The 26851-nt window shown below is 36.6% G+C and overlaps 1 long non-coding RNA gene across 4 annotated transcripts in view; it reads left to right on the forward strand.

Moving 5' to 3' along the window:
• Window positions 1–3244: 3244 nt before the first annotated feature.
• The window catches only part of LOC309844295, a 91514-nt gene continuing 67907 nt past the window's right edge, over window positions 3245–26851 (forward strand). For all 4 annotated transcript variants that reach the window (XR_014300586.1, XR_014300587.1, XR_014300588.1 and 1 more), the window contains exon 1: window positions 3245–3362. This is a non-coding gene — a long non-coding RNA (uncharacterized lncRNA). The remainder of the gene's footprint in view (window positions 3363–26851) is intronic.

A 26851-nucleotide genomic window follows, 5' to 3' on the forward strand; every position in this document is an offset into this window, starting at 1 on the left:
TTCAACTCCTGCACATTGGTCAGGAAAGGTTTGGTCCTTGACTGGCTCCTGAAAGATAATGCAGTCTTTGGAATTTTCTGCCCTGAGAGTGTCTTCATTTATCCAGGCCCTTGGGCCATGCCAGATAGTTTATGCTAACAATGCAATCTATGGTGGGGTCTTGAGTCTCATGGTACTGGCTTGTTCTTTGGAGGGGCTGGAGACTAACATCAACTTTATGGGCACTCCGTGCCTATATGACTAACTCCAAATAAAATCCTAAACACCAAGTCTTAGGTGAGCTTCCCTGGTTGACAATACTTGTATGTGTTGTCATATATTTTAACTGGAAGAATTAAGTGCAGTTGTCAGACTCCACTGGGAAAGGTCACCTAGAAGCCTGTATGTAGTCTACCGTGGACTCTGCTTTATGCGCCTTTCATTTTTGCTGATTTTAATCTGTATTCTTTCACTGTAATAAACCATAACCAGAAATATAAGAGATTTTCTGAGTTTCATGAGCTCTTCTAGAAAATCACAGGGCACCTGGCTGGCTCAGTTGGTAGAGCACATGACCCTTGATCTCAGGGTCTTGAGTTCAAGCCCCATGTTGGGTGTAGAGCTTACATGATAGAGACAGATAGATAGATAGATAGATAGATAGGAAATCACTGAACCTGCAGAGTCATAGGTACCAATGCCAATGATGTTATTGTCCCCATAAATTCTTGGAACTCAGATTATTTGCCAAGAAAAAAAAAAAAAAAAGAAAGAAAGATAGAGAGAGAGAGAAAGAAAGAAAGAGCAAGCAGCAAATATATCACATAAATATGGCTACTAGTCTCTCCAAAGGTATTGCCATTTCTCTAGGAAATCCCTCTAAGTACCCAAAAGAGTCTTGGTAGCCAGGCCCTCCTTTTCTTTTAAAATATTGGTTCTTAGTAAAGGATATTTCTGGATTCAAGAATGTCCTGGAATGGATGGCCTCTGGCATGTCATTAAAGACACCTGGTTCTCCAATAATTGCTGTGAAATCTGAGAAACCTAAACTGAGTAAAACTACTGCTTTATTCCCCCCAAATGAGAGCAATATTTGAATGGCATTTGGATCGTAAAACATTTGATCACTCATTATTTTGATAGGTGGGAGTGAGGAGTAGAACAGAAAACACTTCTTTTTGGAAAAAGTCCAGTTTTTGGATCAAAAAGTGCCATGATGAGGACCTGAAAATTGGGGTAAAAAAGACCATGGACTCAAAATTGTATATTCTGGAATGCAGAAAATTGAAGGGCAAGGCTTTCAAAATTGTAATGGCATAGATTATTTCTAACACAGAATGATGGAGTTTTATTATCAAAGTAATTGGAGAAAATAATATGTATAAAAAACTACCTGTGGTCCTTATAGCCTAAAATGTTCACTATCTGATCTTCTGCATAAACAGTTTGCCAACTCTTATTTTAGAAGAACAGTGCTTATTCTTTATAAGAATGCATGCTACTTGGGGCGCCTGGGTGGCTCAGTGGGTTAAGCCGCTGCCTTCGGCTCAGGTCATGATCTCAGGGTCCTGGGATCGAGTCCCACATCGGGCTCTCTGCTCAGCAGGGAGCCTGCTTCCTCCTCTCTCTCTCTGCCTGCCTCTCTGCCTACTTGTGATCTCTCTCTGACGAATAAATAAATAAAATCTTTAAAAAAAAAAAAGAATGCATGCTACTAGAATGTAGCATGAGAGGGCTTCTAGGATTTGAATATTCTGTTTCTTAATCTGAGAGCTGGTTATAGTAGTGTGTCCAGAAAAAATTCACCCAAATGTACACCTATGATGTATGTGCTTTTCTATATGTATATTACATTTCAATTAAAAGTATATATGGACATAAATGTGTGCATATACCATACACCTGTGTGTATAAAGTATCTCTGTGTTTATAAAGAATAGACAGATAAATCAATCTATCTACCAACATCATCACCACTTTATTCTAAGCCACTGCATCTTTTACTTGTATTTTATAATAACTTCCTATCACTGATTCTCCCCACAACAGTATAACAACTCAACAAATACATTCAGAAGTTTCCTGAGACCCCAAATAAATTCTGAAGACCTTACTATGACCTATATCCCCTATCCTTCTCTAACCTCTCCAGTTACTCCTCCCCCCTTGCTCATTTTAATCCGTCCCGGAGGTCCTCCTTGCTTATTTATCCTTACAAACACAAAGCAGGGTGTATCTATATCTGGATCTTTGGATCTCTGCATCTACTACTTTTTCCATCTGGCATTCTCTCTCTCTAAATATTTTCATGGCTTACCTCCTCATTTTATTTTTATCTCTATTCAAATGTCACCTTATCAAAAAGGACAAATAGGAAGAATATTACTTCCCTGCACAATTACACTCTTTCCCTCTACCCTGCTCTATTTTTTAACAGAACTTACTTCCACAACGATAACATATTTTTATCATGTTCCTCTCCCATGAGAATGCAAACAGCATGATATCCATGGATTTGTCAGTTTTACTCACTGCTTTCTTCAATATCAAGAATAGTGCCTGAGTCATAGTAGGTGATCAATAATTACTTGTTTAATGAAGTGTGAATTTGGATGTGTTCATGTAGTAAAGACCCCTAAAAACAATAAAAGTTTGAAAATCTATCTCTCTCTCTCTCCCTCTCTTTTTTAAATAGATACCCTGCCTCTGCAGAGCATAGGTCCCACCTATAGGTTATGTGGCTTCTGGAAACCAATAATCTTGGTTGAAACACTGACTGCCAATTCCTAGCTGGGTGATCGTGGTAAGTCTTAATTTCCTTGGCTATAAATTGGAGATAATTGCAGCAGCTACTTCATGGTGTGGGTGGAATGGGGAAATCATACGAGCAAATCCATGTAAATTACCTGGCACAAGTAAGCACTAAACATAAATTAACCATTTATTATTATCATTGTTAGCATTTCTCTAGAGCCTATGGGGTATTTGTGAATACTAACACTCACAGCATTGGGAAAGACAGTGAAATTCTTCATACCTAGGTCTAGATAAGTGGAAAATGTTATTGACTGATAAGTGGATTTAAGATGGAAGATGAGGAAAAAAAACACTGGCTTGCACATTCATATTCCAGGCTGAAGCAATAACTACAACAAAATAAACCAAGGTCAATTCTGATGGTGGGGTTGGATTTAAGGGATTAATAATTAACAGAGATCAAAGGAGAGTTGAGAAGAGGACTGAAATAGAGAAGAAGCAGCAGGTTGGCCAGGAAAAACAGACTTCAACTAAGAAGAGAGAGAAGGAATTAATAGCAGGATGGTCAGAAAGCTGTCATCAACTCCCAGTGGAACCAGGTGAAAGGAAGAAGCTGGACTGGGTAGGTAAAGCAGTTAAAGTACTTCATTAGGTGACTGACTGAGTCGATTTTGTGTTGATTACTCTTAAAGACAGTTACTCAGTACTATTTAACCAACTCTAGGCAATGAAAGGAGGGTTAAAAGGAAAAGTACGGGGAGCTTCTCACACTTGTGACCAAATTTCCTGGACAGATTCCACTATAATCTTAGTGCAACCTATTTTCCAAGGAAATTTATTGACAACTAACTGTCCAAAAAATTGCACTGAATAAAAATTCCAGTATAGATAATAAATACACATACAATGTGTGTAGAATTCATACAATTAAGAATTTAACTTAAAGCGGTTGTTTCAGGGAGGTGCACAATTAATACATTATCAAGGAACACCAAATTTTCTAAAATAATGTTATATTTGCCCAAACATTTCAAAATGTCTTCCTTGAACTTATTAACATTTCAGGATAAAGTTAGTACTGGAGAAAAATTTAGTTTTCATAAAACCAGGAAGAAAAGTGACAATAAAAATTAAAATACTGTGCATTGATAAAATGTGAGATGCTCAATAAAATATTTTTTAAAAAGTCCTCGGATATATTTATGCTTCTTGCCACCATGTAAATATTCCACTTACATAGTAAAAAATATACTTCCTTAAATACAAAGATTTTTATATAAAGAGATATTATTTCAGCATCATAAATGCTGAATTTCCCAAAGTCATTCAGTTATTCAATAATTTTATATAAAAAGAGCCAATTATCTAATGTGGAACTCACTTTCTTCTCAAAGTAATTTTCCATCCTATTAGTTTTATATCACAAGTGATATAGAACATGCTTTAGATACTATGAATCATTTCCCAGTATAGTTTATAAAAACTAAAAATAACAGAAATTATTCAAATATTGGTTAAATTGTAACTTATTTGAAAGCTGGAATATATTTTCCAGTTCAACTACAGATTATGTTCTACAAAAACTTCTTTCAAATCTAGACTTGACCAAGAAATCAAAACAAACCAAAAAACAAAACAAAGACCAATTTGCAATTTTCTCTTCTGAAATAAAATGTGAATCTGAAGCTAATGAATACATCCAAAAAAAATATGAAGATCTACCCAGATAACACCAAGTACAAAAACTTTTTTCAGTTGTCAGTTGTGTTAGAGGTTAATCCATAGCTTATATGACAGTATATAAACAGTAGCTTGATATGTCCCTATGTTTTTTCATATTATGCACATGGAATGAATTTGATAATTATTGTAAAATTCATTTTTTATACACAAACACAACACACACAGAGCTGTACATACATTAAACAGTTATATTAAGAGACATATCTGGAAAAAGGTCCATTTCACACAAAGCTAAAAATCAAAACCACCCTGTTAATAGCAAAAATGTTTATCAGCTGATGTGGACTTATCACCCCTGGTTGCTATAATAAAACTTCACACAGATAACCATTTTCTGAACACAAACAGCAGATTCATCAACCAAAACATTCTTGGTCCAAAGTACATCTGAATAGATCTTTCTCAAAAGTCTCTAGCACAGGCAAGGTTTGTGATTTCTAAATAGCACAGCAACTGATAGTCAGGGTTGGTGAGCAAAAGGGTTAAGGTCTCTGCATTTTTATCAGAAGTACACATATCTATTATACCAATACACTGTGAAGAAAACCAGAAAAGAGTTCCACACGAATTTGTCTTCATGATTTAAAAAAGCTACCAGAAAGTATATTTTAGCAAAGAACTGAACACTGAACTCTCTGGTCTCTTCATTTTAATTTACACATTCTATGAGAGCTAAATTTAGCATTAAAATTCACTGGTCTCATTTCATATAAAGACTTTTTTTCAGTTACATATAGTATAATATTTACGGTGACCTTCAAGGTGCATTTCCATTAGGAGGCATTATGGTGTTTATAGATATATAGGTGTATATAGACATGATCCTGAATTGTCAAATTGTTTGCATGAATATTTGGCCTTAAGTATACATACACTACAATAAAGAAAATTAATGTATTACCCTATCTGAATTAGATCAGACTATAGGAAAATTCAAGAGTTGTCAATAGCCATTATAGTAATTATTAGACCTGCTGTTATTTTACCCATTGTTATTAAGATTTAGATAGTGCTCTAGTTTCTAACACAAAACTTAGTCATGGTCCACTTGTTAGGCAAATTAGTTGCATTATACCTGGCTTAACCAGGAAAGATGATGTTCATCTCTTTTGTTGTTATTCAGGTGAAACTGACATAGTACCTAAAAAAGTTTAACCAGATGTAAAGACAATCAAAAATGTCAATATGAAAACATCACGCCTTATCTACAGTTAGTCATTCATACTCACTGGATAATAAAATAATCTGTTATACCTCAGCTGGGGAGTAATAAATGGAAAGAGAATTTCATCTCTACTGTCCATAACTATATTCCATGAGGGCTTCTCATGCATCTCACCCTATATGTAAATGTATTATGACTGTTCTGCTGCACTGAAAACACCTATGAGCAAAATGATGTTTCTTAATACTGTCCCTTACTTCCCACCTGGTCATGTACAGCTTAATATGTCAAATTCCAAACACATAGCCATACTTCTCATTTATATTTAACAACTCACTCTCCTTTACGAGTCATGTATTGAAACTAGACAACTTTACCTAAAGTGTTATAGATCGCCCAGAAACCGAAATCTTACACTCTGGACTTGAAAAATGGGTACTTTGTTAGACACAGAAGAAAAAAAAAAAAAAAAGATAAGAAAAGAAAGAAACAGAAGCCTAGATTGTGGCAAGAGTCTATATTCCAAGATAAAACTGAAACTGGGAAGGAGAGGGAAAATAAACACGATTTTGCTAATTCTTTTTTTTTTTTTTTTAATTTAATTTTTATTTTCAGCATAACAGTATTCATTATTTTTCACCACACCCAGTGCTCCATGCAATTCGTGCCCTTTATAATACCCACCACCTAGTACCCCAAACTCCCACCCCCCACCCCTTCAAAATCCTCAGATTGTTTTTCAGAGTCCATAGTCTCTCATGGTTCACCTCCCCTTCCAATTTCCCCCAACTCCCTTCTCCTCTCTAACTCCCCATGTCTTCCATGCTATTTGTTATGCTCCAAAAATAAGTGAAACCATATGATAATTGACTCTCTCTGCTTGACTTATTTCACTCAGCATAATAATCTCTTCCAGTCCCGTCCATGCTGCTACAAAAGTTGGGTATTTGTCCTTTCTTTTTTTTTTTTTTTTTTTTTTAATAAACATATATTTTTATCCCCAGGGGTACAGGTCTGTGAATCACCAGGTTTACACACTTCACAGCACTCACCAAAGCACATACCCTCCCCAATGTCCATAATCCCACCCCCTTCTCCCAAACCCCCTCCCCCCAGCAACCCTCAGTTTGTTTTGTGAGATTAAGAGTCACTTATGGTTTGTCTCCCTCCCAATCCCATCTTGTTTCATTTATTCTTCTCCTACCCACTTAAGCCTCCATGTTGCATCACCACTTCCTCATATCAGGGAGATCATATGATAGTTGTCTTTCTCTGCTTGACTTATTTCGCTAAGCATGATACGCTCTAGTTCCATCCATGTTGTCGCAAATGGCAAGATTTCATTTCTTTTGATGGCTGCATAGTATTCCATTGTGTATATATACCACATCTTCTTGATCCATTCATCTGTGGATGGACATCTAGGTTCTTTCCATAGTTTGGCTATTGTGGACATTGCTGCTATAAACATTCGGGTGCATGTGCCCCTTTGGATCACTACATTTGTATCTTTAGGGTAAATACCCAATAGTGCAATTGCTGGGTCATAGGGCAGTTCTATTTTCAACATTCTGAGGAACCTCCATGCTGTTTTCCAGAGTGGCTGCACCAGCTTGCATTCCCACCAACAGTGTAGGAGGGTTCCCCTTTCTCCACATCCTCGCCAGCATCTGTCATTTCCTGACTTGTTGATTTTAGCCATTCTGACTGGTGTGAGGTGATATCTCATTGTGGTTTTGATTTGTATTTCCCTGATGCCGAGTGATATGGAGCACTTTTTCATGTGTCTGTTGGCCATCTGGATGTCTTCTTTGCAGAAATGTCTGTTCATGTCCTCTGCCCATTTCTTGATTGGATTATTTGTTCTTTGGGTGTTGAGTTTGCTAAGTTCTTTATAGATTCTGGACACTAGTCCTTTATCTGATATGTCGTTTGCAAATATCTTCTCCCATTCTGTCAGTTGTCTTTTGATTTTGTTAACTGTTTCCTTTGCTGTGCAAAAGCTTTTGATCTTGATGAAATCCCAATAGTTCATTTTATCCCTTGCTTCCCTTGCCTTTTGCGTTGTTCCTAGGAAGATGTTGCTGCGGCAGAGGTCGAAGAGGTTGCTGCCTGTGTTCTCCTCAAGGATTTTGATGGATTCCTTTTGCACATTGAGGTCCTTCATCCATTTTGAGTCTATTTTTGTATGTGGTGTAAGGAAATGGTCCAATTTCATTTTTCTGCATGTGGCTGTCCAATTTTCCCAACACCATTTATTGAAGAGGCTGTCCTTTTTCCATTGGACATTCTTTCCTGCTTTGTCGAAGATGAGTTGACCATAGATTTGAGGGTCTATTTCTGGGCTCTCTATTCTGTTCCATTGATCTATGTGTCTGTTTTTGTGCCAGTACCATGCTGTCTTGATGATGACAGCTTTGTAATAGAGCTTGAAGTCCGGAATTGTGATGCCACCAACGTTGGCTTTCTTTTTCAATATCCTTTGGCTATTCGAGGTCTTTTCTGGTTCCATATAAATTTTAACATTATTTGTTCCATTTCTTTGAAAAAGATGGATGGTACTTTGATAGGAATTGCATTAAATGTGTAGATTGCTTTAGGTAGCATAGACATTTTCACAATATTTATTCTTCCAATCCAGGAGCATGGAACATTTTTCCATTTCTTTGTGTCTTCCTCAATTTCTTTCATGAGTATTTTATAGTTTTCTGAGTATAGATTCTGTGTCTCTTTGGTTAGGTTTATTCCTAGGTATCTTATGGTTTTGGATGCAATTGTAAATGGGATTGACTCCTTAATATCTCTTTCTTCTGTCTTGCTGTTGGTGTAGAGAAATGCAACTGATTTCTGTGCATTGATTTTATATCCTGACACTTTACTGAATTCCTGTATAAGTTCTAGCAGTTTTGGAGTGGAGTCTTTTGGGTTTTCCACATATAGTATCATATCATCTGCGAAGAGTGATAATTTGACTTCTTCTTTGCCGATTTGGATGCCTTTAATTTCCTTTTGTTGTCTGATTGCTGAGGCTAGGACCTCTAGTACTATGTTGTATAGCAGTGGTGATAATGGACATCCCTGCCGTGTTCCTGACCTTAGTGGAAAAGCTTTCAGTTTTTCTCCATTGAGAATGATATTTGCGGTGGGTTTTTCATAGATGGTTTTGATGATATTGAGGTATGTGCCCTCTATCCCTACACTTTGAAGAGTTTTGATCAGGAAGGGATGCTGTACTTTGTCAAATGCTTTTTCAGCATCTATTGAAAGTATCATATGGTTCTTGTTCTTTCTTTTATTGATGTGTTGTATCACACATACTGATTTGCGGATGTTGAACCAACCTTGCAGCCCTGGAATAAATCCCACTTGGTCGTGGTGAATAATCTTTTTAATGTACTGTTGAATCCTGTTGGCTAGTATTTTGTTGAGTATTTTCGCATCTGTGTTCATCAAGGATATCGGTCTATAGCTCTCTTTTTTGGTGGGATCCTTGTCTGGTTTTGGGATCAAGGTGATGCTGGCCTCATAAAATGAGTTTGGAAGTTTTCCTTCCATTTCTATTTTTTGGAACAGTTTCAGGAGAATAGGAATTAGTTCTTCTTTAAATGTTTGGTAGAATTCCCCCGGGAAGCCATCTGGCCCTGGGCTTTTGTTTGTGTGGAGATTTTTAATGACTGTTTCAATCTCCTTACTGGTTATGGGTCTGTTCAGGCTGTCTATTTCTTCCTGGTTCAGTTGTGGTAGTTTATATGTTTCTAGGAATGCATCCATTTCTTCCAGATTGTCAAATTTATTGCCGTAGAGTTGCTCATAGTATGTTCTTATAATAGTTTGTATTTCTTTGGTGTTAGTTGTGATCTCTCCTCTTTCATTCATGATTTTATTTATTTGGGTCCTTTCTCTTTTCTTTTTGATAAGTCGGGCCAGGGGTTTATCAATTTTATTAATTCTTTCAAAGAACCAGCTCCTACTTTCGTTGATTTTTTCTATTGTTTTTTTGGTTTCTATTTCATTGATTTCTGCTCTGATCTTTATGATTTCTCTTCTCCTGCTGGGCTTAGGGTTTCTTTCTTGTTCCTTCTGCAGCTCCTTTAGGTGTAGGGTTAGGTTGTGTACCTGAGACGTTTCTTGTTTCTTGAGAAAGGCTTGTACCGCTATATATTTTCCTCTCAGGACTGCCTTTGTTGTGTCCCACAGATTTTGAACCGTTGTATTTTCATTATCATTTGTTTCCATGATTTTTTTCAATTCTTCTTTAATTTCCCGGTTGACCCTTTCATTCTTTAGAAGGATACTGTTTAGTCTCCATGTATTTGGGTTCTTTCCAAACTTCCTTTTGTGGTTGAGTTCTAGCTTTAGAGCATTGTGGTCTGAAAATATGCAGGGAATGATCCCAATCTTTTGATACCGGTTGAGTCCTGATTTAGGACCGAGGATGTGATCTATTCTGGAGAATGTTCCATGTGCACTAGAGAAGAATGTGTATTCTGTTGCTTTGGGATGAAATGTTCTGAATATATCTGTGATGTCCATCTGGTCCAGTGTGTCATTTAAGGCCTTTATTTCCTTGCTGATCTTTTGCTTGGATGACCTGTCCATTTCAGTGAGGGGAGTGTTAAAGTCCCCTACTATTATTGTATTGTTGTTGATGTGTTTCTTTGATTTTGTTATTAATTGGTTTATATAGTTGGCTGCTCCCACGTTGGGGGCATAGATATTTAAAATTGTTAAATCTTCTTGTTGGACAGACCCTTTGAGTATGATATAGTGTCCTTCCTCATCTCTTATTATAGTCTTTGGCTTAAAATCTAATTGATCTGATATAAGGATTGCCACTCCTGCTTTCTTCTGATGTCCATTAGCATGGTAAATTCTTTTCCACCCCCTCACTTTAAATCTGGAGGTGTCTTCGGGCTTAAAATGAGTTTCTTGGAGGCAACATATAGATGGGTTTTGTTTTTTTATCCATTCTGATACCCTGTGTCTTTTGACAGGGGCATTTAGCCCATTCACATTCAGGGTAACTATTGAGAGATATGAATTTAGTGCCATTGTATTGCCTGTAAGGTGACTGTTATTGTATATGGTCTCTGTTCCTTTCTGATCTACCACTTGTAGGCTCTCTCTTTGCTTAGAGGACCCCTTTCAATATTTCCTGTAGAGCTGGTTTGGTATTTGCAAATTCTTTCAGTTGTTGTTTGTCCTGGAAGCTTTTAATCTCTCCTTCTATTTTCAATGATAGCCTAGCTGGATATAGTATTCTGGGCTGCATGTTTTTCTCGTTTAGTGCTCTAAAAATATCATGCGAGCTCTTTCTGGCCTGCCAGGTCTCTGTGGATAAGTCAGCTGCCAATCTAATATTTTTACCATTGTATGTTACAGACTTCTTTTCCCGGGCTGCTTTCAGGATTTTCTCTTTGTCACTGAGACTTGTAAATTTTACTATTAGGTGACGGGGTGTGGGCCTATTCTTATTGATTTTGAGGGGTGTTCTCTGAACCTCCTGAATTTTGATGCTCGTTCCCTTTGCCATATTGGGGAAATTCTCCCCAATAATTCTCTCCAGTATACCTTCTGCTCCCCTCTCTCTTTCTTCTTCTTCTGGAATCCCAATTATTCTAATGTTGTTTCGTCTTATGGTGTCACTTAATTCTCGAATTTTCCCCTCGTGGTCCAGTAGCTGTTTGTCCCTCTTTTGCTCAGCTTCTTTATTCTCTGTCATTTGGTCTTCTATATCACTAATTCTTTCTTCTGCCTCATTTATCCTAGCAGTTAGAGCCTCCATTTTTGATTGCACCTCATTAATAGCTTTTTTGATTTCAACTTGGTTAGATTTTAGTTCTTTTATTTCTCCAGAAAGGGCTTTTATATCTCTCGAGAGGGTTTCTCTAATATCTTCCATGCCTTTTTCGAGCCCGGCTAGAACCTTGAGAATTGTCATTCTGAACTCTAGATCTGACATATTACCGATGTCTGTATTGATTAGGTCCCTAGCCTTTGGTACTGCCTCTTGTTCTTTTTTTTGCGTTGAATTTTTACGTCTTGTCATTTTGGCCAGATAAGAGTAAATGAAGGGGCAAGTAAAATACTAAAAGGGTGGCAACAAGCCCAGGAAAATATGCTTTAACTAAATTAGAAGACATCCAAAATCGTGAGTGGGGAGAAAGGGGATAAAAAGAGGTTCAAAAAGGAAGAAAGAAAAAAAAAGAAAAGAAAAAAATTTTTTTTAAAAAAAGAAAACACCTGAGAAAAATGTAAAAAAGAAAAAATATATATATTAGATAAACTAGTAAAAAATCGTTAAAAAAGAAAAAGGTAACAGTTAAAAAAAAAAATTTTACCCGAAGGCGAGAAGAAAAAGAAAAAAAGAAAAAAAAATGAAAAAGAAAAAATTAAATTAACTGCAAGACTAAAAAAAAAAATCACAGGAAAAAAGCCATGAGTTCCGTGCTTGGCTTTCTCCTCCTCTGGAATTCTGCTGCTCTCCTTGGTATTGAAACCGCACTTCTTGGTAGGTGAACTTGGTCTCGGCTGGATTTCTTGTTGATCTTCTGGGGGAGGGGCCTGTTGTAGTGATTCTCAAGTGTCTTTGCCCCAGGCGGAATTACACCGCCCTTACCCGGGGCCGGGGTGAGTAATCTGCTCGGGTTTGCTTTCAGGAGCTTTTGTTCCCTGAGCGCTTTCCGTAGAGTTCCGGAGGACGGGAATACAAATGGCGGCCTCCTGGTCTCCGGCCCGGAGGAGCCGAGAGCCCAGGGCCCCACTCCTCAGTGCGCCCTCAGAGAACAGCGCCCAGTTACTCCCGTCTGCCTGACCTCCGGCCGCGCTCCGAGCTCACCGAGCCTGCGATCGGTTCAAGGTAACACCGAGCTGTGAGCTTACTGTCGGCTCTGTCTCTGTAGCCGGCTTTCCCGTTTCAATACCCGCAAGCTCTGCGACACTCAGACACCCCCGATCCTTCTGTGACCCTGCGGGACCTGAGGCCACGCTGACCCCGCGTGGGCTTCGCCCCGGTTTAGCCTCTGGACTGATGTCCCTCAGCGGAACAGACTTTTAAAAGTCCTGATTTTGTGCGCGGTTGCTCCGCCGCTTGCCGGGAGCCGGCCCCTCCCCCCGGGGTCTATCTTCCCGTCGCTTTGGATTCACTTCTCCGCCGGTCCTACCTTTCAGAAAGTGGTTGTTTTTCTGTTTCCAGAATTGCTGTTCTTCTTCTCTTCGGTCTGCCGATGGATTTTCAGGTGTTTGCAATCTTTAGATAAGCTATCTAGCTGATCTCCGGCTAGCTGAAGCAGTCTCAGCTTGCTACTTCTCCGCCATCTTGACTCCTCCCCGATTTTGCTAATTCTTAATAACTGTGAAGTTGATTAGACTTTTTTTTTCCAGTTGTTAAACTTCTAAACCTAATTTATGTTAACATTTGATGAGCTCTTTTTCCTTCTTTGTTGGGTACACAGTCTATCTGTGCCACGACAAGAGATGACCCATTGTCTCCCTTGGAACTCTTCACTCTAATTTGGCTAAAATTTAAAGGTATAAAGATGACAAGACTGCTGGAGTTTAACATTATTTCTCTCAACTTATTTCCTCTCTGCAGACCCCTGCTGGTAAAACCATTGAATAGAGTCACAGTATTAAACTGGTTGCAGCTCTTCTTCTTCTCAGATTATACACACACACACACACACACACACACACACAAAGTGTCCTTAACACATAGAATACTCTCTGCCAGCACAAAAAAGGGATTAGGTAGCTTTCATACTTTCACGTGGAAACAAGTTTCAACATAAACAAAGCCCTGACAACTGTCCTTGTGATTGATCAAGGGTGGAAGTCAGCTATTCTTTAAAAAAAGAAAAGCAGGGGCGTCTGGGTGGCTCAATGGGTTAAAGTCTCTGCCTTTGGCTCATGTCATGATCCCAGGGTCCTGTGATTGGCGCTGCCTTGGGCTCTCTGCTCAGTGGGCAGCCTGCTTCCTTCTCTCTCTCTGCCTGCTTCTCTGCCTACTTGTGATCTCTGTCTGTCAAATAAATAAATAAAATCTTTAAAAGAAAAAAGAAAAAAGAAAAACACACTAAAAATCAGAATTAAGAAAGGTTTCTAATTGATTACAAAATTATCATTTGTATTCTTCTATTTGACAGTACCACATTAAATCAATTACTAAATTTCTTACCATGATATATTCCATGCTATATCTGTCCCAGGAAAATGACACTGAAGAATGAAGCTTCTATAACTTTCCTTTAAAGGTGTTTTGAGCTTTTCCTTCTTTGTGTTTTATGATATGTCTTTAGTTTTTGTAATTTCACTTTGTCAAAACATTATGTTATCAGTCATACTGAAAGACAGGATATTATGAAGATAAAAATCTACCAAGGACTATCTACCAATCGTTTGATACAGAAGATTTAAAGAAGATTTAGAACACAAAATAAATAAACCTTCCTAAAGACATATCAATACATCAAAAACCATGAACAGTTTACATTTGTAGGAAATTAAAAACACTTTCAGTTGAACTGAGAAAAAATTAACTTTGGACCATAATAAAGATTTCATATCCTAGCTATAATCACAGAAGATAATAATAGTTGATAACCATTTTTAAGAATAAAAATAGATTCTGTGAATAAAGGACCAAAAATCTAACAAATAAGTAAACTCAGAGCAGGTTATCCACACAGTATCCACCCCTGAAGTTTTCACCTTACAACTGAGATGATACTTCACTGACAAAGTTTAAACACAGTAACATTAAAAAAAAAAAATTATAGGAATTGCATTAAATGTATAGATTGCTTTAGGTAGCATAGACATTTTCACAATATTTATTCTTCCAATCCAGGAGCATGGAACATTTTTCCATTTCTTTGTGTCTTCCTCAATTTCTTTCATGAGTACTTTATAGTTTTCTGAGTATAGATTCTGTGTCTCTTTGGTTAGGTTTATTCCTAGGTATCTTATGGTTTTGGATGCAATTGTAAATGGGATTGACTCCTTAATTTCTCTTTCTTCTGTCTTGCTGTTGGTGTAGAGAAATGCAACTGATTTCTGTGCATTGATTTTATATCCTGACACTTTACTGAATTCCTGTATAAGTTCTAGCAGTTTTGGAGTGGAGTCTTTTGGGTTTTCCACATATAGTATCATATCATCTGCGAAGAGTGATAATTTGACTTCTTCTTTGCCGATTTGGATGCCTTTAATTTCCTTTTGTTGTCTGATTGCTGAGGCTAGGACCTCTAGTACTATGTTGAATAGCAGTGGTGATAATGGAAATACCTGCCGTGTTCCTGACCTTAGCGGAAAAGCTTTCAGTTTTTCTCCATTGAGAATGATATTTGTGGTGGGTTTTTCATAGATGGCTTTGATGATATTGAGGTATGTGCCCTCTATTCCTACACTTTGAAGAGTTTTGATCAGGAAGGGATGCTGTACTTTGTCAAATGCTTATTCAGCAACTATTGAGAGTATCATATGGTTCTTGTTCTTTCTTTTTTTGATGTGTTGTATCACACATACTGATTTGCGGATGTTGAACCAACCTTGCAGCCCTGGAATAAATCCCACTTGGTCGTGGTGAATAATCTTTTTGATGTACTGTTGAATCCTATTGGCTAATATTTTGTTGAGTATTTTCGCATCTGTGTTCATCAAGGATATTGGTCTATAGCATCAAGGAAATACAAATCAAAACCACAATGAGATATCACCTCACACCAGTCAGAATGGCTAAAATCAACAAGCCAGGAAATGACAGATGCTGGCGAGGATGCGGAGAAAGGGGAACCCTCCTACACTGTTGGTGGGAATGCAAGCTGGTGCAGCCACTCTGGAAAACAGCATGGAGGTTGCTCAAAATGTTGAAAATAGAACTGCCCTATGACCCAGCAATTGCACTATTGGGTATTTACCCTAAAGATACAAACATAGTGATCCAAAAGGGCACGTGCACCCGAATGTTTATAGCAGCAATGTCCACAATAACCAAACTATGGAAAGAACCTAGATGTCCATCAACAGATGAATGGATCAAGAAGATGTGGTATATATACACAATGGAATACTATGCAGCCATCAAAAGAAATGAAATCTTGCCATTTGCGACAACATGGATGGAACTAGAGCATATCATGCTTAGCGAAATAAGTCAGAGAAAGACAACTATCATATGATCCCCCTGATATGAGGAAGTGGTGATGCAACATGGGGGCTTAAGTGGGTAGGAGAAGAATCAATGAAACAAGATGGGATTGGGAGGGAGACAAACCATAAGTGACTCTTAATCTCACAAAGCAAACTGAGGGTTGCTGGGGGGAGGGGGTTTGGGAGAAGGGGGTGGGATTATGGACACTGGGGAGGGTATGTGCTTTGGTGAGTGCTATGAAGTGTGTAAACCTGGTGATTCACAGACCTGTACCCCTGGGGATAAAAATATATGTTTATAAAAAATAAAAAATTAATAAAAAAGAAAAATTATATAAGTACTTCATAGAGAAAGTCGCTAAGAAAAAAATTCAGCATTAAATTTTAAGGATGATTTTGAAAGTTTTCTGAGGGCAATACATATTTATTAAAGAATATACAGAAAGAAAACATAAGTAGATGATAAAGATGAACTAATAGTAATGAAAAGTTTTCTCTTAAATCCCCATCAGTTAAACTCTTATTTTGAAGAACTACCACAATACTTTAAGATAAAGACATTATCAAATATTCTGTTTGTGATTTTCATTCATTACTGTGTGGTAAGCCAGTATTCCAATAGTCAAAAGATATATACGTAAAATTTATAAAAGCCTTCCCTAGTACCCAAATCACAACAAATGAATTGCTAAAATGTATCTAACTTTGAACATGTCATAACCCTAGTATTCATTTCCATTTTCTCTCTAAGGCAGGGAGCTGGCTCATAACCCATGTTTTTCACAACCAGGAATTCTTCTTTATCCCTAAATAACCAAATCCTCAAGAGAGCAGCAGACAGCGGGAGAAGACAATTTATTTAGAGAACTATTATGTGAGGAAGAAAACAAGTTGCCATTTCCAATTTGGAACATAATTAGGGAGACAATAGCCTCCTGACTGATGCTCTTTGTTCCCCTTGGATATTTATGTAGGACAGTAATTGGAGTGTATTTTCCTGTTTCACTTCACATTGTCTAGAAAGGGTTTTTTCATGCTCCATGACTTTCTAGTTTCAGAAGAAAACATCTTGCAGCTACTGCCCTGTGCCATGTACCTTCTGGACATTGTCAGCTGCCCAAAACTTTTTTGTTTTTATTATTTTTTTAAAATGCTAACAAGTAGCAGAGTTAACAGGATTGTTAGAAGGAAAAGGTGGTGACAGGATTTGGGTGACTGAAGGCTTTTTACCTATTACTAGAGAACACTGGGAAAATCAGCCATTATTTTCTTGAAAACTTGATATACATATTGCAAATTTCAACTGATGCAAATATGTGCATATACCAAATATATCAAAGAATATGGTCAATGATAATATCAAATGAAAGCAAGGATTAGGAACCATTACATTTCTAAGAAGATCTTTTCAAGAGTAAAGCAGGGCAGCTACCTCCTTTCCCTGTATAAGCGGAGAAAAATATGTCTTCCTCATTGCCTGCATACAGACTGTCTAGCTACTCATATGGGAGAAGTTCCCATTTACTCTCATCATGTTACCCTGTTGATAAGCTGTGGCAAGGGAGATGGACATATTTATTATTTACTGTGAAATGGTTACTAAGAAATCTATGATCCAAACCATCTCATATGCATATTCTGGATAAAAATTTGAAAGGTAAATATTAAAAACCCACTTTATATCTTGAATAATCACTATGGTTTGACACAGTGATCAAACCTCACAATAATTTATGGGGTAGCTATTATTATCCTTAATTTTTATAAAACAAAATTAGAATTCAAAACTTACGTACTTAAACCAAGTAACACAGCTATCAAGAACTAAGACTGACCCTCCTCATTTATTTCATTGCAGTATACTTCTCCCAGGTAAATCATTGCATTAATCTGACCTATACACCCTCATTTTGAAGACTCAAGAATCCTTTGGATTCTCTGAAAGGGTGTCAATTTTTAAAGATATAGTTTATTTTGAGAGGTGAATAAGATATCTACAAGCACCTGGAACTGGGTTAGGCATATGCTGACCAATGGGCCAGTTCAGACCATCTCTGTAAGCCTCAGGAAAGAAAATGGGCACTCCCAAATATTATGTAGACAAACCATCACCACTGGGATTTAATAACCTCTTCATGCCTCCATAATCCCAATGGTGATGACATTTTATGAAAAGTTATATGCATATAATAAACCTTAATGTAATCAGAAACACATTGAACCTGCTCAATATCCTTCTATTTTCTAGGATGCATTAAATGTTTTGCTTTCCAAATATTGGATAACTTTTGAACCTTAAAACTTGATATTGCATTTCTTTTCAGATTTAATAGTGGATATATTATTCAGAATAGGATTTGTTAGTCTGCAGTAATAAAAAAAAAAAAAACCCTAAGTATCAGTTGGTTAACACCAACTGAAAAGTTTCTGTGTTTCTTCCACACATTTTTCATTGTGCAAGTTTAAGGTGTATAAAATATTGATTTGATATATTTATATATTGCAACACAACTGCCATTATAGCATTAGCCAGCACCTCTATCATGTCACATAATTATTTTTTTGGTGAGAATAAGATCTAAACTGTCAGGAAAGTTAATACTTATAATATTCTGGTCTCTAATTATTATCCTGGCTTTTTCCTAAATATTTTTTTAAAGAGTCATTCATCCATTTTAGAGAGATAGAATGAGTGGGAAGGGCAGAGGGAGAGAGAATTCAAAGCAAACTCCACACCAAATGTGAAGTCCAACATGGGGCTCGATCCCATGACCCTGAGAGCACAACCCCAGCCGAAACCAAGAGTCAGATGTTTGACTGGCTGCGTCACACAAGTGTCCCTTTCCCATGCATTTTTTGCCCTTAAAGCCTAGGTAGAGGTTCTGTTACTTATCATCTTCATGAAAGAGCTGGTATTTGCATTACTGCCCATAATTGTGGGAGAGAGAGACAGCATGGCAAATCTTGCATGACCTTTAGAGCTTATGTCATTTTTGCTCATATTTCATTTTCAAAATAAGTCACATGACCATTGTGTGTGTGCACATGCGCATGAGCGCTCTCTCTCTCTCTCTCTCTCTCTCTCTATATATATATATATATATATAAAAGCATGGGCAAAAAGCAATCTTACTACTTGTTCAGGTGGACCAGAAACATTTGATAAGAAGCTCTAATGACTAAAAAGCCTGTTTTATGGTTACAGAATAAATGGTTCACTCTCCTTCTTGCATGCAAATACATTAACCAACCCCAAAGGAAATAACCCATGTGATCACAATTTCAAACTCTAAGTTCAGAATCTCTGGATAATGGTTGATGTCTCTTCATCAGATCCACTCACGGACCCTTTCAATCAATATGAAGTAAACAGACAAGTCTACCACCCTACTTTCTAACATATTGTGTGTTCATTCTTCTAACCCTGTTATTTGGTCTTTAGGCTACAGGATGTAAAAGAGGGATTAGAGAGGAACCTGGATGGTTCAGTCAGTTAGGCATCTGACTTTTGATTTGGGCTCAGGTCAAGATCTCGGGGTTGTGATATCAAGCCACACACAGGACTCCCCTTTGGGCATGAAACCTACTTAAGATTCTCTTTCTTCTTCTCCCTCTGCTCTTCCCTGACCTCCCCGCTTGTGAGTGTGGTCTAAATATAGAATAAAATAAAATAAAATGAAATAATATAATAAAATAAGGATTTGACTTGGCTAGTAAAGGTTTGAATATCACCAAGAGATGGGTACCATACACATGGGACTTTGTATCCTTCCTTATTCTAGAGAAATTGATCATGGCTTCAGTCATATGAGGGTTATGCATATGTATGTAATGTTAAAATGATGATTTGGTGGTTGTGATGAGGGTGGGAGTCAAAAGTTTAAATACAGGTAAAAGAATATCATAGGATGATGAGGTGACTGAACTGTGCTGGATTAATTGTTGTCAACATCACTGCCATTACATTCAGTAACTTTCTCAGCACCACAGAAGAGACTACTAACCCATTCCCTGGAATCCTTTTTCCTACGTGATTTCCTGTAGGGTTAGATTCTGCCATTGGCAGTCACTTATGTGAGCTTTGGGAAATGAAAGAGATAAAACTATTATTCACTGGCAGCAGATAATGTTTGACATGTGCACAGATATCAGATGTGAAATCTGTAGGAACTTCAGGGTGAAGTTCTGCAAAGTATCCACTTAAGTATTCCAAGCAGCTGTGAGAACTGATGAGTCTTCTTAGGAATCACTCACTTCAGTGCAGCTGGCTAAGCTAGACACCTGGACACACCAGAGTTCTGTAGAAGCTCCAGCAGGAGCTCTGAGATTGACCATTCCATTCTGTAAGCTAAGTGAGTTCCTGTCTTTCCTTCCCTGGTGTCTCACAATTATGGATGCCTCTCATTCTGTTATCAAAGACATATGCACTGGTTTCTGTTTTCTTAAACACCGATGCTTCAAGTAATACTGAGTATCATGGGGAAGACGTCTGACAACTACAGATTATATTCAGTTACTTTTTAATAAGTAGATTTTTAAAAATTTTATATTTGAATATCTATAAGAACACTTGCAATTATTACAGTGACAATGAAAATGCAGGCATGTATTTTTGTTCATGTTGTTACTAATTTTTCAAGTTTCAGTTACCAACGGTATTGCATTGTCAGAAAAAATGTATTTTTTAAGAAATCAATCTAAAATTTCTCATTGAATCTCTAACTACAATCTCACAAAAAAGGGAAATATAGATTTTTTTTGCTTTTAATTTAAATTCATTCAAAATTTGGGCAGAATATATGTTTTGATAATAACTTGGATATTGATTTTTTTTGTTTCAAACCAAAATAAAATCTGCAAAGAATGGCAAAAAAAAACCCTCCAATTATAAGCATAAGGAATCATAGATGAGAGGCACGCAGAGTTTCAAATTATCCACCATCTTTCACAAATGACATGTCTGAAAATCTAACAAGTAGCTCTCACCTCTAACAGACTATCACGTCCCTATTTAGTTTCTTATTTGTCTCTGTCAGGCTGATCCATGGGTTTAGTCCCCAAGTCATCAAGATGAGACTTGGCATTGATCACTGTAATTTATGATGCTTTGAAAGATCGCACCTGATTAATGGCACAGCCATACTTTATGTATTTTCATAGCCATACTCATTCACAGTCAGTGCTGGTAGCATGTTGAAATTGTGGGAGGACTTTTAGATAAATTGGAGATTGGCATAAATCCTGGGGTCTCTATCCCTTTATGATTAAAAAGTTGCCACGTCCCTTCAAGGAGTACCAACAATTTGAAGCACATTTTGTCCAATTAAAGGCTTCATTTTAGCCTAACCCTACAACCTAAAAATTAACACTTAAGACATTTTAAAATCATTAGACCCTTAAAAATTTTAAAACTCTTGGCACTCTTTCAAGGCTCTTACCCATCAGTCTGACACTTTGTCCTTTCTCTTCCTATCCAAGCTCTCTATTAATAGATTTGGCATCCCTGAGCCTCAATTTCCTTATGTACAAAACAGGGGTAAATAATGTGCATCTTCAAGAGGGTTATTTTGAGTGTAAATGAGGTACTTATGTAAGTCCTCCAGTGCTAGGCATCTAATAGCTATCAAAAAATGTTATTGCTTGATTTCCTCAATCAAATAGTATTGAATCAAACAATATCCAGTAACATAAACATCAAATGAAGATTAAGATAAATAACATAATAACAATCAAAAGTTATAAAACTATTTTCCAACCTTCCCCATATCAATTTCAGATTTTGTTTGGGGAGGTTCAGTTTAAGAATCCATATTATTTCATGGATTTCTTTCTTTCTTTTTTTTTTTTTTTTTTTTTTGCAACTTGGACTGACTTTTATACCCAAGATACAAATACAAATACAGGAGCAAAACCTGGAAAGCAATTACTAGCACAGTATCATATTAAAGTTCTGATCACTTATTATTTGACTATTTTTATTTCATTTTTCATAAGTACATACTGCATCATTTTTCCTAGAAATAAGGCAAAATGCTTATTTGATCAAATATAAAGAAAACATAACCGTGCTAGATTATCTCTTATCACTTGTCTCTATCAGAAAATTTTGGTAAGGATAAGAATTACTATTTCTGAAAGCTTCCCTAAGTGGCTGTAGGTTAGAATTTGCAATGCAAGTAATCTGTGTGAACTATGGAAGGCAGAAGTGAAGAAAAAGCCATTATTTTCAGAGATCAGTTATAATGTTTTAATCAGAGTGACTTAGCAGATGACTTTATAGGCTCACAATGTCCATTGTGGCAGACTTTGCAAAACTCTCCATATTTCATGGATTTCTTATTGCATCAGTAACTCTAGAGTTAAGTGATCACATGCACAACTCTCCTAGGTGGTCTTTTTTCCCCAACAACTTAACTTTGGACTAAACTTTGCTCAGTCTCATAACATCTAAGGAGATCACAATCCAGGGTGGTATGGCTCTAGGCAAATGAATGCAAAAACAAAACATCTAATGAGAAACAAAGTTAAAATCAATTAAGTAAATGTGAGCAAAATTCTTGGAAGTGATATCCACATTCCTTGAGATTCCTTTTTATTTTATCAATATTGGTTTCCTCATTGATGTGTATCCAGTTAAAGTTTTACTTCCTTAAATCATCGCTTCCCACAGTAGTACATAGACCTCCCAGGTACCTCACATATGGGAAATCTGAGGTCTGTGCTCACCTGTCTTCCCTGCTACATTCCACAAAATATGAGCTCACCCTCCACAGCTGTCAGGAGCTTTTGAAGTTCTCTTCATGTATCCTGTCATGCTATTATATCATTTTCCATGTTATTTTTCCTTATGTAAACTATACTGTTTTGTCTGTAAAACTGCCAAAAACACAAAGGAATGTCTAAACAAAATTCAAAGATCCTTATTTTTATCATACAGAAACTTCTTCAAGTCCTTCTGAAGTTCACAAACTTAAAAAGTGAGGTGGGAATTTGCACCTGCTACAGTGCCTAAGTTTCTCACCTGGAATATTTATTTTAAGGTATCCCTCTCTTACTCAGATCAGAGATTTATATTCTTCCACAAACAATTTCTGAGCCTTGTCACCTGATTTATTTTTGATAATAGAAAACGATTTACTAGACCCTGTGGATAAAACAGCAAAAAGGGAAACAGATGGTAATTAAAAGTGGCATTCACGTGGACAATATGGGCAATTAAAGGCAAAACATTTGATTCATAACTTATCCTGATCATCTGCACAAAGGGCTAAAAAATGCAAATAACTGAACATTAGATAAGAGGTGTTCTAGATACAAGTGCTAAATTAAGACAGGGTTAGAACTCCATCCTTCTAAAAAGTATATGTGTGTTTTAAATGAACAGTATTTTTCTTCACTCATGTAAACAAAGCAGAATTGTTTAAGAAATTTTGCTCTGAGGGGTGCCTGCGTTAAGGGGTGCCTGCCTAGTGTTAAGTACGTGACTCTCAGTTTGGGGTCAGGTCATGACCTCAGGGTTGTGAGATGGAGCCCTGCATCAGGCTCAGCATTCAGCAGGGAGTCTGCTGGAGAATCTTCCCCCCCTCTCCTCTGTTCCTCCTTCCCGCCCTCTCTCTCTCTAATAAATTAATATATCTTAATTTTTTTTTTTGCTCTGCTTTTTGAAAATGACTAAAGATCCATCCCTAATTCAATCCTGTTTAGTACACAGTTTATATTTGAAATTTTTCTAACAGGAGTCATCATAGTAGACAGAAAAACAAAACAAAGGATATAAATTTAGTGAATGGAAAGACTTGAGTTCTGATTTTTATGTTAACCATGTACCTACAAGTCTCATTTTCTTCATCTTAATGAAAATAATGATGATAACCTTGCAGGGTTAGGGTTTTGGGGAAAAAACGAAACACTAAATAAATGTTATTTTCCTTTTGTCAACATTTCCTATCTCCTCCCTCTTTAGAGCACCCTTCCTCCACTGCTAGATTGTCTGTTATTCCCCCTCTGACTGTATTACTCAGGTATTTTAAAACTGTAACCTCAAAATAGCCCTCTGAAGTAGGTAATTTTATCTCCATTTTCAGAGGAGGAAATGGGAACATACAGATTTATATCAATCAAGGTCTAGTCAGAAAGATAAATACCACTCCAGGTATTTCAAACAGAGGGAGTGTAAGCTGGAAGACGGTTTACAAGGGTGATGGAAAAGTGGAAAGAGCTCTCAGGAGGGAACCCAGGAATTAGCAAAAGCAGGGAATGTACTTCCTCCCTACCTAGGGTTTAAGGACAAAAGGAAGGAAACCCAGAACCAGGGCCATCCTGGAGCTGTGCGGGGCAGCTATCTCAGGTAGATGTTGAGAGGAAAACTGAAGCCACTAGAATATGCAGGCACTGCTGAAGTTAGTGCTTAAGTTAGAAGAGACAAATATAGTTATATTCTTGAGGCCAGATGGCCAGTAAACAGAAGATTTAAGACTGGAATCCAGACCTTTCCAACTCCTTTATTATGAAATAAATGTCATATGTGAAAATGCCTGTAATCATACTTACTGTATTATAATACATTTTATATTGAAGACAACTTTTAGAATTCCCTTCAAGAAAGAAATCAGAAAGAATCCTTGGCTGTCAAACATACTTAATACTATTTCCTTGAGTGATTACATTTATTCTAATGGTTCTGGATCAAAAGTAGACATTCAATAAAGATTTGTTGAATGCAAGGAATTCCAGTGGGTTTTTACCATAGTTTTCATTGTATCTTCTCAACCAACAGATGACCATGAAATTTCATTTTGGAAGAGAAAATCAAAAGACTAGACGAAATACATTTAGATAGTAGTTTGAGATTTTTTTTTTAAATCTTATTTATGTAACTGAATTAAGTTTGGTGGGAAAATGTTAAACAGAAATATGTGAAACAATAGATAGTAAGATTGAACTTCTGAAATGTGGTTCCTACCCACCATATTTCCTAAACCAAAATCCTGGGGTAACATGTTAAAGGGATTTGCAATGAAGGATATTCAATGCACTGTATATCAATTATTCAAACATTTCAATTAGCAGTCCAACTAGCAAACATTCAATGGGTGATCTTTATTCCTACAAAGTAGGAAATTTATAATGAGTGGAAAAATACTTCCAACAGCCCAGTACAAGAATGCTTATGTGCAGATAGTTTTCAAAGCATTTTTTGAAACTGCTGACTAAATTATCCCAAACTACAGCTGAACTTCCACCAAGCTATAAAGGGCTGTGCTTGAACTCCATTTCACAGTTTCTGAGTTTCATAGCCTTTAGGCGAGCACAATTCATACTCGTTACTATGCTTGGAAAGATTCACGTCAAGAACTGTTACACAAACAAAGAAGCTAGCACACATTATCTTAGAATGTTATTGTGTTTAATAAGGAGAAAAAAAAAAGGATGAAGAAGAAAAGTCAGACAATTTGTTAAAGTTTTATATGGTACACCACTGTGATTTGTATATGGATAATTTTAAAGCATTTGTATTTATAGGCTTTGGAAACCATTAAGTGTTAATATTTTCAGATATCTGAAGTATGACCAACTTCTCTCATTTTTTTCCAATTTATGTTTGAAAAACAAAGGATATTCTGTTCTATGTACTTTTTAAATGATGAAAGCAACTGGATTTTGTATAAAGGAAAGTAGTTGTTTAAACTGAGCTGTGAAAAAAGGGTAGACAAAACTAGGAAAAGTAAATAGTAAATGGTTCCTTTTACTTATAAACACAAGTGACCATGAGCTATAATCATGTGTATTAAGACAGCAAGATTTCAATAAATTAATTTCTTTTCATTCAAAATATAGGTATATTTTTCTTCACAATATTTTGGCTAAAATATCATTCTTGACATTATGAAATTCTACATCTAAATATATAAGCAGTTAGCCTTGAAGCAACATTTAAGAGTTAATTAAGAACAAAATTAATGGAAAAATCCCTGGATTCAGATCAGTAGAGAGAAGAAAAAAATAGATGACTGGGTTTGGCATAATATACAATAGGGCCTAGAAAATGTTGAACAAGATAAAATTAACTCCTTCCTTGTCAAGGAAGATGATACCAAAAAGCAAGGAAAACACAAAATTATGTAACTAGTGCACAAGTAGAAACTGTATCATTATATAATATTTGCAGGTCAAAGTCAGTTTAGATTTTTAAGGGATAGGAAACAAGGGCTCTTTCCAAGTCAGATTGCAGTCTGAAAAGAAAGTGGGGTAAGATGGTCTTATTTCGATGAGATTGTTTCCATTAGTGCTTGCCCCATGGTCTTAACAATTCCTTTAGGATCGGAGTCCCCTTTCTACTGCCTAACTTGATTCTTGTAAGATTCACCTCCACTGTCACCTCTGGTGGGTAGTTTTAGCTGATTGCTCTTCCAGATTGGGGCATGTCCCACATTTCCAAATGCAGTCTGTAGTGTACTACTGCCCTAGCTACTCATCTGCCTTTCCACCTAAATAGTAAATTAATGGGTAGCAGGAACCATTCTGTTAACCTCAATACCTAACACAGGAACTGCACATAGATAGGCACTGAATAAGTGTTTGCTAATTAACCATGTGAAAACTCACTTCATACAAGTTGAAATTGGTAAAAAATGGATCTTCCCAATTTGCCGAACTCTATTCACAACAATATTTTCCTGTTGAATGTTGTTTCCTTTCAGCCCCAGTTTTAACATGTTAGGAAAATTTCAGCCTTTCAGGTTTTTAAATGAGGAGATCAATGTCTATGCAAAGCCATTATCTTTGTCAGTTGTATATTTTAAATATACAACTATTTAAATATATTGTTTATATTTTAAATAATATTAGACTATATCTAATTTTAATGGAAAACTATATTTAAATTTTAATGGAAAACTATATTTAAGTATTATTTATATATATATAACATATATAAATAATAAAGCTGAAATAAATCCCCTAAAAGTGAAAAGCAATGTAAAGTCACTCCCTGGGGAAAGAGTCTACACTAATAGGAAAACTACCCTAGTCCTTTACATTTTATATTGATTATTTACT

The sequence above is a fragment of the Mustela nivalis genome (genome assembly GCF_964662115.1).
Source record: "Mustela nivalis genome assembly, chromosome: 11".
Lineage (NCBI taxonomy): Eukaryota > Metazoa > Chordata > Mammalia > Carnivora > Mustelidae > Mustela > Mustela nivalis.